The sequence below is a fragment of the Musca domestica genome, unplaced genomic scaffold (assembly GCF_030504385.1).
Source record: "Musca domestica strain aabys unplaced genomic scaffold, Musca_domestica.polishedcontigs.V.1.1 21, whole genome shotgun sequence".
Lineage (NCBI taxonomy): Eukaryota > Metazoa > Arthropoda > Insecta > Diptera > Muscidae > Musca > Musca domestica.
This window is the reverse complement of record NW_026712258.1, coordinates 6,710,510-6,724,607: the sequence shown is the minus strand read 5'-3', so window position 1 is coordinate 6,724,607 and position 14,098 is coordinate 6,710,510.

Below are 14,098 nucleotides of genomic sequence, written 5' to 3'. Positions count from 1 at the left end.
AAGAATGTGAAAAACTCTTACAACAAGCACTCAGATTAAATGAAGAACGAAACCTAAAAATATTCCTAAATAACCTGGATCCCACAGAGAGAACCGACTACAGCTTATGGAAAGCCACAAAAAACTTGAAAAGACCTATTGCCCACGAATCTCCAATTCGCCTAGAAAATGGGACTTGGGCAAGATCTACAGAAGAAAAAGTAAACGCATTTGCCGAACATCTTGAATCTGTATTTACCCCAAATCCCGGACCATCGACAGTTGTTCAACCTTTAATTGACGACATTGTTCCGAATCCAATACGATTTTCTCTAAAAGAAATCGAGAGTTCTAAAGCCTCGATAAAACTAAAAAAATCCCGGGTAAAGATAGAATTACTCCAAGCATGCTCAAGAAATTACCAACACCGGCCGTTAAACTATTGTTATTTATATTTAACAGCATTCTTCGAGTAGGGTACTTTCCGTCTGTATGGAAAGCATCTGAAATAGTAATGATTCCGAAACCTGGAAAAGATCCAACGCAGGTAAAATCGTATAGACCCATCAGTCTTCTATCTATACTCTCAAAGCTGTTCGAAACAACATTACTAAGGAAGTTAACTCTTCATATTACAAATAGCAATATTATCCCCGACCACCAATTCGGCTTCCGTAAGAACCACAGTACTATTGAGCAAGTGCACCGCATAGTCACAAACATTAGAATGACATTTGAAAGGAAGGAATACTGCTTGGCGCTATTTATAGACATTTCCCAAGCGTTTGACAGAGTCTGGGATCTTGGAATTCTATACAAAATTTGTGAAACTCTACCTAAAAACACTCATAAACTTTTTTGTAGTTATTTGTCAAATCGTACGTTTGTTGTTAAATCGAAGGACATTCTTTCAAATTCGAGAATAATATTGGCTGGCGTCCCACAGGGTAGTATCTTAGGACCAATTCTGTACGTGTTATTTACTGCCGATATGCCCACAATCAATGAAACTCTAACCTCAACGTTTGCTGATGATACTGCCTTCATTAGCATACACAAGGATCCTCTGATTGCGTCGAAAAAAACTACAATACCATGTATATCTTCTCGAAAATTGGCTGACAAAATGGAGAATATCGGTAAATGCAAGCAAGTGCATACATGTTACTTTTGCTCTAAAACGTGAACTTTGCCCCACGATAAAAATCTTTAATACTCAAGTTCCACAGAAAGATACCGTATAATATCTCGGAATGCACCTGGACCGAAGACTTACATGGAAGCAACACATCGATGCAAAAATCACACAAATTAAACTAAAAAAGACCAATCTTGAATGGTTAATTGGTATACGTTCTTCTATTAAATTAGAATATAAAGTCCTATTATATAAGACTATAATAAAGCCAATTTGGACGTATGGCATACAGCTCTGGGCACAGCTAGTGCCTCCAACGTAGGTAAACTACAAAGAAGACAGTCGAATATTCTTCGATCTATTACAGGTGCACGATGGTACATAAGGAACGCAAACATCCACAAGGACCTAAATATACTTACTGTTGAAGAAGAAATAAAGAAGCTTTGCCGCAAGTACTTAAACCAACTATCCGAGCACCCAAATAACTTGGCCCGCCAACTCCTACTATTCGGAGGACACGATAGACTGCGCAGACGTGACACTCTTTCTATCATATAGTTTATTTTTTTGTCTTACGCTCTCATTATTTTTAGCTCTTGTCTGGCCAATTGAACGTCGCCCACTGTTATACTTCTACAGGTAGTAGTATGCTAAATTAGAAGCTGCTTCTGTGAAGAAATCGAAAAGACTATTACTGTAGTCAGCGGGAAGATTAGTGAAGAAATCGCTAAGACTATTACTGTAGTCCGCGGGATGATTAGATATAACTGTATCTAAACAAAGCAACATTATATCCGTAAGACTATTTCTGTAGTCCGCGATTCACTTAGATATATCTGTATCTAACCTAATCTTAACTACCTACTCAATCAATTCACGGATATAACTGTATCCACAAGCCCACAAAATAACACACATCTATATCATAAAAAAAACAATAATTAATAATTAAAGCATGAAAAAATATGGGGTGATTGTATTGACAACCTCCCTATAAAAATATTAGTATATAAGATATGAAACCTTATTGTTATTTTCATTAAATATATGAAAGATTCAATAAATTAAAAAAAAATCTTTGTTCCATTTAGATAATTTGAATTAAATTAGCGAAGGCACAAATCACACATTATGCACAGTTGTTAACAGGGTCATAAACAGATTTGCAATAATATAATTTTTTTCTCAAAAGTACTCAAAAAGGTTTGCACCGATCCATTTTTTTAAATATGATTGAACGCTTTATTACCTTTCAACACATGTATATTGTTTCCAAAATACTTCCCAATACCGAAAGTTCTACTCCAAATGGCACACGAACAAAAACAAAAAGAAGCAAATATACTACACCAAATAAAATTCTTAGACCATTGACTTTCACAACAGAAAATACGGTTTTAACGTGAAGCCCATTCGATATATAGATCACGAAACATCCACCCCTGTTAGGTATTAACCTATATCCTGGAATAGCTACAGATATATCCAATATATCTAGTGACAAGTATGCTCTAAAATGGCTAATACATCCAAAACCTAATCCTTCAAAATAGATTTAAGCTCATATTTTTTAAGGAAGTTTAAGACTTCTGCAGTTCCAGTGACCTATTTTTTAGTTGATTAAAGTAAGGTTGGCAGACATCATTTTGTTTGAAATAGCATGCGATGGGAAGGCAAAACAAATAGAATAATAAAGATGAAATAAAAAAACACTAGATAATAATTTTTGCAACATAATATACAATTTAATTTTTAATACAAAATAACATACAATACTTGATAACACAGGTGATCGTAAAAAATATTAATGATATCATACATGCAATCAGTGTAATAGTATAAAATACTGCTACATGGACCAAACCTCGGATTGCTGTAATAAGCACCAGAAAAAATAAGTGCCTCCCTTCGTCACTACCTTCTACCCACATGCCGACTTTGGGCAAGTCCTTATTTTTTTGTGTTCCAAAAGTCGCACTCTTAAAAAAATTCATAACTATAAATATTTTACGAAAATATTCTTATCTAAACAGTTTTTTTTTTTTTGACAATTTTTTAATGTTTTAAAAAGACCTATTGATTTTTTTTAATTTTTAATATAGTTACGTATCTTTTACATTTGGCGTCTTTACCAATTTTTTTTCTAAAGAATATGCATTGTCTCGTTTATGCTGAAGGACCTTCACAGACGAAAATGTCAATTTTAAGGGAATAAATCATCTTTTCTTCAAGAAATTTTACAAATATTGGCATTATATTGGAAGTTTTTATACATTTTTTATTTATTTGAATAAAAATTTGAAAAATGCCTACTACTGGGACATGCCGAACTTAGGCGCACTTTAACCTATTCCATTTTCAAACTTCATATAATGCTGATGAAATTATTGGAATGTACAAAGTTTAAATAAAAAAAAAAACAAAATATTTTTCCAAGTGTATTCAAATAGTTGTTAACAAAAATGAAGAAATGTTTAAATACACGATGTTTGAAGATAATCCCTGCCTTCCTTTTCATGTATAAGATTTATGATTGTTCAAAATTTTGAGCCTTGTGGAGAAGGTGGTAAAAGGAGCGGGCCGATGACTTCCATATTCACATCAGATCTCTGGTTGATAAAAATGTTGTAATATACAAAGTTTATAATTGTTCAACCTGTTGATTCATTGTGGGAAAGGTACCAGGAGATGGGGCCACATCTCCACACTAGACCTTGTGTTGGTAGAATATTTAGGATATGCTATGTTTGAAAAGAAAGTGATGCTCATTCTGTGTTTTATGAGTGTCATGGTTATTCAAAATTTTGATCCGTTGTGGGGTAGGTACAAAAATGAGTAGACCCCTATATCAAATTTTGTGTTGATGTTGAAAGAGTGGTCCGTTCTATCCGTTCTTCATATCAGATCTTGTGTTGGTAGACATATTATGATTACCAACACCGGCCGTTAAACTATTGTTATTTATATTTAACAGCATTCTTCGAGTAGGGTACTTTCCGTCTGTATGGAAAGCATCTGAAATAGTAATGATTCCGAAACCTGGAAAAGATCCAACGCAGGTAAAATCGTATAGACCCATCAGTCTTCTATCTATACTCTCAAAGCTGTTCGAAACAACATTACTAAGGAAGTTAACTCCCCATATTACAAATAGCAATATTATCCCCGACCACCAATTCGGCTTCCGTAAGAACCACAGTACTATTGAGCAAGTGCACCGCATAGTCACAAACATTAGAATGACATTCGAAAGGAAGGAATACTGCTTGGCGCTATTTATAGACATTTCCCAAGCGTTTGACAGAGTCTGGGATCTTGGAATTCTATACAAAATTTGTGAAACTCTACCTAAAGACACTCATAAACTTTTTTGTAGTTATTTGTCAAATCGTACGTTTGTTGTTAAATCGAAGGACATTCTTTCAAATTCGAGAAAAATATTGGCTGGCGTCCCACAGGGTAGTATCTTAGGACCAATTCTGTACGTGTTATTTACTGCCGATATGCCCACAATCAATGAAACTCTAACCTCAACGTTTGCTGATGATACTGCCTTCATTAGCATACACAAGGATCCTCTGATTGCGTCGAAAATTGGCTGACAAAATGGAGAATATCGGTAAATGCAAGCAAGTGCATACATGTTACTTTTGCTCTAAAACGTGAACTTTGCCCCACGATAAAAATCTTTAATACTCAAGTTCCACAGAAAGATACCGTATAATATCTCGGAATGCACCTGGACCGAAGACTTACATGGAAGCAACACATCGATGCAAAAATCACACAAATTAAACTAAAAAAGGCCAATCTTGAATGGTTAATTGGTATACGTTCTTCTATTAAATTAGAATATAAAGTCCTATTATATAAGACTATAATAAAGCCAATTTGGACGTATGGCATACAGCTCTGGGCACAGCTAGTGCCTCCAACGTAGGTAAACTACAAAGAAGACAGTCGAATATTCTTCGATCTATTACAGGTGCACGATGGTACATAAGGAACGCAAACATCCACAAGGACCTAAATATACTTACTGTTGAAGAAGAAATAAAGAAGCTTTGCCGCAAGTACTTAAACCAACTATCCGAGCACCCAAATAACTTGGCCCGCCAACTCCTACTATTCGGAGGACACGATAGACTGCGCAGACGTGACACTCTTTCTATCATATAGTTTATTTTTTTGTCTTACGCTCTCATTATTTTTAGCTCTTGTCTGGCCAATTGAACGTCGCCCACTGTTATACTTCTACAGGTAGTAGTATGCTAAATTAGAAGCTGCTTCTGTGAAGAAATCGAAAAGACTATTACTGTAGTCAGCGGGAAGATTAGTGAAGAAATCGCTAAGACTATCACTGTAGTCCGCGGGATGATTAGATATAACTGTATCTAAACAAAGCAACATTATATCCGTAAGACTATTTCTGTAGTCCGCGATTCACTTAGATATATCTGTATCTAACCTAATCTTAACTACCTACTCAATCAATTCACGGATATAACTGTATCCACAAGCCCACAAAATAACACACATCTATATCATAAAAAAAACAATAATTAATAATTAAAGCATGAAAAAATATGGGGTGATTGTATTGACAACCTCCCTATAAAAATATTAGTATATAAGATATGAAACCTTATTGTTATTTTCATTGAATATATGAAAGATTCAATAAATTAAAAAAAATCTTTGTTCCATTTAGATAATTTGAATTAAATTAGCGAAGGCACAAATCACACATTATGCACAGTTGTTAACAGGGTCATAAACAGATTTGCAATAATATAATTTTTTTCTCAAAAGTACTCAAAAAGGTTTGCACCGATCCATTTTTTTAAATATGATTGAACGCTTTATTACCTTTCAACACATGTATATTGTTTCCAAAATACTTCCCAATACCGAAAGTTCTACTACAAATGGCACACGAACAAAAACAAAAAGTAGCAAATATACTACACCAAATAAAATTCTTAGACCATTGACTTTCACAACAGAAAATACGGTTTTAACGTGAAGCCCATTCGATATATATTAATTACGAAACCTCCACCCCTGTTAGGTATTAACCTATATCCTGGAATAGCTACAGATATATCCAATATATCTAGTGACAAGTATGCTCTAAAATGGCTAATACATCCAAAACCTAATCCTTCAAAATAGATTTAAGCTCATATTTTTTAAGGAAGTTTAAGACTTCTGCAGTTCCAGTGACCTATTTTTTAGTTGATTAAAGTAAGGTTGGCAGACATCATTTTGTTTGAAATAGCATGCGATGGGAAGGCAAAACAAATAGAATAATAAAGATGAAATAAAAAAACACTAGATAATAATTTTTGCAACATAATATACAATTTAATTTTTAATACAAAATAACATACAATACTTGATAACACAGGTGATCGTAAAAAATATTAATGATATCATACATGCAATCAGTGTAATAGTATAAAATACTGCTACATGGACCAAACCTCGGATTGCTGTAATAAGCACCAGAAAAAATAAGTGCCTCCCTTCGTCACTACCTTCTACCCACATGCCGACTTTGGGCAAGTCCTTATTTTTTTGTGTTCCAAAAGTCGCACTCTTAAAAAAATGCATAACTATAAATATTTTACGAAAATATTCTTATCTAAACAGTTTTTTTTTTGACAATTTTTTAATGTTTTAAAAAGACCTATTGATTTTTTTAATTTTTAATATAGTTACGTATCTTTTACATTTGGCGTCTTTACCAATTTTTTTTCTAAAGAATATGCATTGTCTCGTTTATGCTGAAGGACCTTCACAGACGAAAATGTCAATTTTAAGGGAATAAATCATCTTTTCTTCAAGAAATTTTACAAATATTGGCATTATATTGGAAGTTTTTATACATTTTTTTATTTATTTGAATAAAAATTTGAAAAATGCCTACTACTGGGACATGCCGAACTTAGGCGCACTTTAACCTATTCCATTTTCAAACTTCATATAATGCTGATGAAATTATTGGAATGTACAAAGTTTAAATAAAAAAAAACAAAATATTTTTCCAAATGTATTCAAATAGTTGTTAACAAAAATGAAGAAATGTTTAAATACACGATGTTTGAAGATAATCCCTGCCTTCCTTTTCATGTATAAGATTTATGATTGTTCAAAATTTTGAGCCTTGTGGAGAAGGTGGTAAAAGGAGCGGGCCGATGACTTCCATATTCACATCAGATCTCTGGTTGATAAAAATGTTGTAATATACAAAGTTTATAATTGTTCAACCTGTTGATTCATTGTGGGAAAGGTACCAGGAGATGGGGCCACATCTCCACACTAGACCTTGTGTTGGTAGAATATTTAGGATATGCTATGTTTGAAAAGAAAGTGATGCTCATTCTGTGTTTTATGAGTGTCATGGTTATTCAAAATTTTGATCCGTTGTGGGGTAGGTACAAAAATGAGTAGACCCCTATATCAAATTTTGTGTTGATGTTGAAAGAGTGGTCCGTTCTATCCGTTCTTCATATCAGATCTTGTGTTGGTAGACATATTATGATTACCAACACCGGCCGTTAAACTATTGTTATTTATATTTAACAGCATTCTTCGAGTAGGGTACTTTCCGTCTGTATGGAAAGCATCTGAAATAGTAATGATTCCGAAACCTGGAAAAGATCCAACGCAGGTAAAATCGTATAGACCCATCAGTCTTCTATCTATACTCTCAAAGCTGTTCGAAACAACATTACTAAGGAAGTTAACTCCCCATATTACAAATAGCAATATTATCCCCGACCACCAATTCGGCTTCCGTAAGAACCACAGTACTATTGAGCAAGTGCACCGCATAGTCACAAACATTAGAATGACATTCGAAAGGAAGGAATACTGCTTGGCGCTATTTATAGACATTTCCCAAACGTTTGACAGAGTCTGGGATCTTGGAATTCTATACAAAATTTGTGAAACTCTACCTAAAAACACTCATAAACTTTTTTGTAGTTATTTGTCAAATCGTACGTTTGTTGTTAAATCGAAAGACATTCTTTCAAATTCGAGAAAAATATTGGCTGGCGTCCCACAGGGTAGTATCTTAGGACCAATTCTGTACGTGTTATTTACTGCCGATATGCCCACAATCAATGAAACTCTAACCTCAACGTTTGCTGATGATACTGCCTTCATTAGCATACACAAGGATCCTCTGATTGCGTCGAAAAAAACTACAATACCACGTATATCTTCTCGAAAATTGGCTGACAAAATGGAGAATATCGGTAAATGCAAGCAAGTGCATACATGTTACTTTTACTCTAAAACGTGAACTTTGCCCCACGATAAAAATCTTTAATACTCAAGTTCCACAGAAAGATACCGTATAATATCTCGGAATGCACCTGGACCGAAGACTTACATGGAAGCAACACATCGATGCAAAAATCACACAAATTAAACTAAAAAAGGCCAATCTTGAATGGTTAATTGGTATACGTTCTTCTATTAAATTAGAATATAAAGTCCTATTATATAAGACTATAATAAAGCCAATTTGGACGTATGGCATACAGCTCTGGGCACAGCTAGTGCCTCCAACGTAGGTAAACTACAAAGAAGACAGTCGAATATTCTTCGATCTATTACAGGTGCACGATGGTACATAAGGAACGCAAACATCCACAAGGACCTAAATATACTTACTGTTGAAGAAGAAATAAAGAAGCTTTGCCGCAAGTACTTAAACCAACTATCCGAGCACCCAAATAACTTGGCCCGCCAACTCCTACTATTCGGAGGACACGATAGACTGTTCTTTTTCTATCATATAGTTTATTTTTTTGTCTTACGCTCTCATTATTATTAGCTCTTGTCTGGCCAATTGAACGACGCCCACTGTTATACTTCTACAGGTAGTAGTATGCTAAATTAGAAGCTGCTTCTGTGAAGAAATCGAAAAGACTATTACTGTAGTCAGCGGGAAGATTAGTGAAGAAATCGCTAAGACTATTACTGTAGTCCGCGGGATGATTAGATATAACTGTATCTAAACAAAGCAACATTATATCCGTAAGACTATTTCTGTAGTCCGCGATTCACTTAGATATATCTGTATCTAACCTAATCTTAACTACCTACTCAATCAATTCACGGATATAACTGTATCCACAAGCCCACAAAATAACACACATCTATATCATAAAAAAAACAATAATTAATAATTAAAGCATGAAAAAATATGGGGTGATTGTATTGACAACCTCCCTATAAAAATATTAGTATATAAGATATGAAACCTTATTGTTATTTTCATTGAATATATGAAAGATTCAATAAATAAAAAAAAATCTTTGTTCCATTTAGATAATTTGAATTAAATAAGCGAAGGCACAAATCACACATTATGCCCAGTTGTTAACAGGGTCATAAACAGATTTGCAATAATATAATTTTTTTCTCAAAAGTACTCAAAAAGGTTTGCACCGATCCATTTTTTTAAATATGATTGAACGCTTTATTACCTTTCAACACATGTATATTGTTTCCAAAATACTTCCCAATACCGAAAGTTCTACTCCAAATGGCACACGAACAAAAACAAAAAGTAGCAAATATACTACACCAAATAAAATTCTTAGACCATTGACTTTCACAACAGAAAATACGGTTTTAACGTGAAGCCCATTCGATATATAGATCACGAAACCTCCACCCCTGTTAGGTATTAACCTATATCCTGGAATAGCTACAGATATATCCAATATATCTAGTGACAAGTATGCTCTAAAATGGCTAATACATCCAAAACCTAATCCTTCAAAATAGATTTAAGCTCATATTTTTTAAGGAAGTTTAAGACTTCTGCAGTTCCAGTGACCTATTTTTTAGTTGATTAAAGTAAGGTTGGCAGACATCATTTTGTTTGAAATAGCATGCGATGGGAAGGCAAAACAAATAGAATAATAAAGATGAAATAAAAAAACACTAGATAATAATTTTTGCAACATAATATACAATTTAATTTTTAATACAAAATAACATACAATACTTGATAACACAGGTGATCGTAAAAAATATTAATGATATCATACATGCAATCAGTGTAATAGTATAAAATACTGCTACATGGACCAAACCTCGGATTGCTGTAATAAGCACCAGAAAAAATAAGTGCCTCCCTTCGTCACTACCTTCTACCCACATGCCGACTTTGGGCAAGTCCTTATTTTTTTGTGTTCCAAAAGTCGCACTCTTAAAAAAATGCATAACTATAAATATTTTACGAAAATATTCTTATCTAAACAGTTTTTTTTTTTTGACAATTTTTTAATGTTTTAAAAAGACCTATTGATTTTTTTAATTTTTAATATAGTTACGTATCTTTTACATTTGGCGTCTTTACCAATTTTTTTTCTAAAGAATATGCATTGTCTCGTTTATGCTGAAGGACCTTCATAGACGAAAATGTCAATTTTAAGGGAATAAATCATCTTTTCTTCAAGAAATTTTACAAATATTGGCATTATATTGGAAGTTTTTATACATTTTTTATTTATTTGAATAAAAATTTGAAAAATGCCTACTACTGGGACATGCCGAACTTAGGCGCACTTTAACTTATTCCATTTTCAAACTTCATATAATGCTGATGAAATTATTGGAATGTACAAAGTTTAAATAAAAAAAAAAACAAAATATTTTTCCAAATGTATTCAAATAGTTGTTAACAAAAATGAAGAAATGTTTAAATACACGATGTTTGAAGATAATCCCTGCCTTCCTTTTCATGTATAAGATTTATGATTGTTCAAAATTTTGAGCCTTGTGGAGAAGGTGGTAAAAGGAGCGGGCCGATAACTTCCATATTCACATCAGATCTCTGGTTGATAAAAATGTTGTAATATACAAAGTTTATAATTGTTCAACCTGTTGATTCATTGTGGGAAAGGTACCAGGAGATGGGGCCACATCTCCACACTAGACCTTGTGTTGGTAGAATATTTAGGATATGCTATGTTTGAAAAGAAAGTGATGCTCATTCTGTGTTTTATGAGTGTCATGGTTATTCAAAATTTTGATCCGTTGTGGGGTAGGTACAAAAATGAGTAGACCCCTATATCAAATTTTGTGTTGATGTTGAAAGAGTGGTCCGTTCTATCCGTTCTTCATATCAGATCTTGTGTTGGTAGACATATTATGATTACCAACACCGGCCGTTAAACTATTGTTATTTATATTTAACAGCATTCTTCGAGTAGGGTACTTTCCGTCTGTATGGAAAGCATCTGAAATAGTAATGATTCCGAAACCTGGAAAAGATCCAACGCAGGTAAAATCGTATAGACCCATCAGTCTTCTATCTATACTCTGAAAGCTGTTCGAAACAACATTACTAAGGAAGTTAACTCTTCATATTACAAATAGCAATATTATCCCCGACCACCAATTCGGCTTCCGTAAGAACCACAGTACTATTGAGCAAGTGCACCGCATAGTCACAAACATTAGAATGACATTTGAAAGGAAGGAATACTGCTTGGCGCTATTTATAGACATTTCCCAAGCGTTTGACAGAGTCTGGGATCTTGGAATTCTATACAAAATTTGTGAAACTCTACCTAAAAACACTCATAAACTTTTTTGTAGTTATTTGTCAAATCGTACGTTTGTTGTTAAATCGAAAGACATTCTTTCAAATTCGAGAAAAATATTGGCTGGCGTCCCACAGGGTAGTATCTTAGGACCAATTCTGTACGTGTTATTTACTGCCGATATGCCCACAATCAATGAAACTCTAACCTCAACGTTTGCTGATGATACTGCCTTCATTAGCATACACAAGGATCCTCTGATTGCGTCGGAAAAAACTACAATACCATGTATATCTTCTCGAAAATTGGCTGACAAAATGGAGAATATCGGTAAATGCAAGCAAGTGCATACATGTTACTTTTGCTCTAAAACGTGAACTTTGCCCCACGATAAAAATCTTTAATACTCAAGTTCCACAGAAAGATACCGTATAATATCTCGGAATGCACCTGGACCGAAGACTTACATGGAAGCAACACATCGATGCAAAAATCACACAAATTAAACTAAAAAAGGCCAATCTTGAATGGTTAATTGGTATACGTTCTTCTATTAAATTAGAATATAAAGTCCTATTATATAAGACTATAATAAAGCCAATTTGGACGTATGGCATACAGCTCTGGGCACAGCTAGTGCCTCCAACGTAGGTAAACTACAAAGAAGACAGTCGAATATTCTTCGATCTATTACAGGTGCACGATGGTACATAAGGAACGCAAACATCCACAATGACCTAAATATACTTACTGTTGAAGAAGAAATAAAGAAGCTTTGCCGCAAGTACTTAAACCAACTATCCGAGCACCCAAATAACTTGGCCCGCCAACTCCTACTATTCGGAGGACACGATAGACTGCGCAGACGTGACACTCTTTCTATCATATAGTTTATTTTTTTGTCTTACGCTCTCATTATTTTTAGCTCTTGTCTGGCCAATTGAACGTCGCCCACTGTTATACTTCTACAGGTAGTAGTATGCTAAATTAGAAGCTGCTTCTGTGAAGAAATCGAAAAGACTATTACTGTAGTCAGCGGGAAGATTAGTGAAGAAATCGCTAAGACTATTACTGTAGTCCGCGGGATGATTAGATAATACTGTATCTAAACAAAGCAACATTATATCCGTAAGACTATTTCTGTAGTCCGCGATTCACTTAGATATATCTGTATCTAACCTAATCTTAACTACCTACTCAATCAATTCACGGATATAACTGTATCCACAAGCCCACAAAATAACACACATCTATATCATAAAAAAAAACTATAATTAATAATTAAAGCATGAAAAAATATGGGGTGATTGTATTGACAACCTCCCTATAAAAATATTAGTATATAAGATATGAAACCTTATTGTTATTTTCATTGAATATATGAAAGATTCAATAAATTAAAAAAAAATCTTTGTTCCATTTAGATAATTTGAATTAAATTAGCGAAGGCACAAATCACACATTGTGCACAGTTGTTAACAGGGTCATAAACAGATTTGCAATAATATAATTTTTTTCTCAAAAGTACTCAAAAAGGTTTGCACCGATCCATTTTTTTAAATATGATTGAACGCTTTATTACTTTTCAACACATGTATATTGTTTCCAAAATACTTCCCAATACCGAAAGTTCTACTCCAAATGGCACACGAACAAAAACAAAAAGTAGCAAATATACTACACCAAATAAAATTCTTAGACCATTGACTTTCACAACAGAAAATACGGTTTTAACGTGAAGCCCATTCGATATATAGATCACGAAACCTCCACCCCTGTTAGGTATTAACCTATATCCTGGAATAGCTACAGATATATTCAATATATCTAGTGACAAGTATGCTCTAAAATGGCTAATACATCCAAAACCTAATCCTTCAAAATAGATTTAAGCTCATATTTTTTAAGGAAGTTTAAGACTTCTGCAGTTCCAGTGACCTATTTTTTAGTTGATTAAAGTAAGGTTGGCAGACATCATTTTGTTTGAAATAGCATGCGATGGGAAGGCAAAACAAATAGAATAATAAAGATGAAATAAAAAAACACTAGATAATAATTTTTGCAACATAATATACAATTTAATTTTTAATACAAAATAACATACAATACTTGATAACACAGGTGATCGTAAAAAATATTAATGATATCATACATGCAATCAGTGTAATAGTATAAAATACTGCTACATGGACCAAACCTCGGATTGCTGTAATAAGCACCAGAAAAAATAAGTGCCTCCCTTCGTCACTACCTTCTACCCACATGCCGACTTTGGGCAAGTCCTTATTTTTTTTGTGTTCCAAAAGTCGCACTCTTAAAAAAATGCATAACTATAAATATTTTACGAAAATATTCTTATCTAAACAGTTTTTTTTTTTTTTGACAATTTTTTAATGTTTTA